The 3,145-nt window shown below is 40.1% G+C and overlaps 1 pseudogene; it reads left to right on the top strand.

Moving 5' to 3' along the window:
* Positions 1-254: 254 nt before the first annotated feature.
* LOC105742121 lies at positions 255-2,611 on the top strand (annotated as a pseudogene).
* The last annotated feature ends 534 nt before the right edge of the window (positions 2,612-3,145 follow it).

Genomic DNA, 3,145 nt, shown 5'->3' with positions numbered 1-3,145 from the left:
GAAGTAGTTACAGAGCTAGGTAGTTTCAAAAGAGCAAAATTTTAAAAAGAACAATTTCTCTTACACAGATTTGCCCTTTCAGTGAAGCCAATATTTTCACAAGAAGATGATAGAGATACATCTAAAGAAATATATCAAGGCCAGAGTAAGACAGGAAAAATTTCTCCATATCAGATTAATAAATTCTTAGGACTTTTTGAACTGAAAGCCTGCATCAGAAATTACACTGGGAAGTTAGTTTTACACTGGTCTAGATGGGGGTAGTAAAGGGAATTAATGTTGAAGAAGTTAAGGCCCATGTATGGAATGCTTTGCATAGTAGGCTATTCACATTTGTAGACAATGGAGAAGCACAAATGTTTTTAAAACCTTAAAATTAGATTCTGAAGAACCATCAGCTTTCTTCCTATCCGGTCTTCTTCAGTCAAATTGGAAAAGATGTTGCCTTCTAATCTTTATATTTGCTGGTTAATAATTTATATTTGAGGTTGCCTGAGAAGGGGGAAGAAAGTGGGGGATGTAGCTCACAGCAAAGGCAGGAGGCTCAATTCTCATTACTACTACTACTACTACTACTACTACTACACCACACACACACACACACACACACACACACACATTTGAAACTGAGAACACACAATTAAGTGAGCAAATATTTGTATTAAGAGTTTCACAGAAGAAGAGAAATAATATGTCTAAGGTATTGCATGGGCCAGTTATCCCAATCTGGTCATACACATTGTACATACAGGTACTCCTCTTTTAACAACTGAGTTCCCGTCCTGAGAGTATGTTCTTAAGTAAATAGGTTGCTAAATGAAAAGTCATATGTAGTATGAACCTTACAATATTTGGAACAAAGAGATTCAATCAAAGGAAACTCCAATTTGATGGCTTTGCTTTTATTTGAATAACTCTTACATATAGTACTAGAATGTAGAACATAAAACTACTGTACTATACAGTATCATCAGAAAAAATTACAGTACTTTGTAAAAAAAGCATACTGTACAAAAAATGACACTGAGGCTTGATCAATGAGATGTACAGAACTGTACAAGAAAAAGATGAGTCATAAGTCTGAGTGGCAGGTCACAAGTCTGAACAGTGTAAAGCTGTTGTAAATCTGAATATCCATTACACAGGTCCTTCAATGAAGAATGCTGGAAAACAGAACTACAGAATGCACCGTGAGGATTTTACAGAGGAGGAAAGGTCAGCAAAGGAAACAGACATGCCCAGAGAAAAAGGAAAACTAGGAGAGACTGCTGTCATTAAGCCATGCTGAGTGAGTGAAATTTCAAGAAAGCCGAGTGTATATTTCATAGTGCTTAGTGCTCCAGAAAGGTCAGGCATGGTAAGGACAGAAAGTCATCGAACAATTTCAGCAATAAGGATGGAGGCCATTGTTAACCTTAGACAAAGGTGTTCTCTCTCTCTCTCTCTCTCTCTCTCTCTCTCTCTCTCTCTCTCTCTCTCTCTTTTAGTTTTTTGGAGACAGGGTCTTGTTGTGTAATTCACACTGGCCTTGAAATCATTTTGTGGTCCAGGCTGGCCTCAAACTCACAGCTTCTCGAGTGGTGGGATTATGGGTGTGCACAACCACCCCAGGCCAAAATTTGGTTTTTGTTTCATTTTGTTTTGATTTTGTTTCAGTAGAATGGCTTCTGTTTACCTATTCATGTGTTTATTCATTATTCATTAAATGGACAATTAAGTATCAGTGTCTGGGAATAGAAAAATGAATAAAAGCCTCTCCCCTGAGGGAATTCCCTAATGAACAACAGTTTGTTAAGTGTATTACAAATAAGATTAAAAGCGAATGGGAGGCAGCACAAAGGCAGTATCAGAGAGATTCCCCAGGGGAGAAACTGGAGTGGAGAGCTAGAAGGATGAAAAGAGTCTTATTTGAGGAGAGGAAACAGAAGGCGGGAAACCTGGATAAAGTCCTTGCATAGGTCTGCCTGCCTCTGGATTTCTCATACTGTTAGAATTCTAGCAGAATTGGGTCTGGCTGGAATTCTTGGTAGCTCTTCAGAAAATAAAATCACACTCTAAATGGACAGAAAGGAATTATCAAATTGTAAGAGTAGGTCCAATTAAAAATGTAAAAAGGGACTGCCAGCTGCCGCCAGGAAGGTCGAGCTGTGCAGCTTCAGCGGGTACAAGATCTACCCGGGACACACACGGGAGGCGCTGCGGCAGGACCGCCGGGAAGGGCTTCCAGTTTCTGAATGCAAAATGAGAGTCTGCATTCCTTTCCAAGAGAAATCCTCGGCAAATAAACTGGACTGTCCTCTACAGAAGAAAGCACAAGAAGGGACAGTCGGAAGAAATTCAACAGAAAAGAACAAAACGAGCAGTCAAATTTCAGAGGGCCATCACTGGTGCCTCTCTTGCTGACATCATGGCCAAGAGGAATCAGAAACCAGAAGTTAGAAAGGCCCAAAGAGAATAAGCTGTCAGGGCTGCCAAGGAAGCAGAAAAGGCTAAGCAAGCATCTAAAAAGACTGCGATGGCTGCTGCTGAGGCTCCCACGAAGACAGCACCTAAGCAGAGGACTGGGAAGCCTGGGAAAGATTCTGCTCCACGAGTTGGTGGAAAATGCTAAACTGGCAGATCAGATTTTCAAATAAAGAACTGTAATTCTAAAAAATACATAAAAATAAAATAAAAATGAAAATGTAAAAAGTGGGCTGGGGAGATAACTCAGCAGGCTAAGTGCCTGCCAGGTCAGCTCAAAGACCTGGGTTCTATCCCCACCACCACATGCCGTGCTGGCCCTACCCCAGGCCTGCCAAGTCGGCCAATGAAATGGGGCACGGTAGCACACACCAGTAATCCCAGAGCTGGGGAGGCTGAAAATAGGAGGATCATTACGAGTCCAGGGTCTGCATAGTGAGACCCTGTACCAAGTACATAAATTTAAAATTTTTTAAAAAATTAAAAAATGTAAAAAGTATAAATGCCTTACAAAGTTCCTGGCTTGTTCTCTATATGCTGAAGTGCTTTCCTTGTTTGTATCAACCAATTTTGCTTGCTTTGCTTCAATTCTAAAATACTTTCTAAATCTAGAAGTGATGACCTCATCAATTCTAATCCTATCTTTCCTTTCTTTCTTTCTTTCTTTCTTTCTTTCTTTTTT

This window comes from Octodon degus, unplaced genomic scaffold (assembly GCF_000260255.1).
Source record: "Octodon degus isolate 3935 unplaced genomic scaffold, OctDeg1.0 scaffold00037, whole genome shotgun sequence".
NCBI lineage: Eukaryota > Metazoa > Chordata > Mammalia > Rodentia > Octodontidae > Octodon > Octodon degus.
Note: the sequence above shows the minus strand (reverse complement) of the source record. Positions and strands in the feature narration are given on the sequence as shown.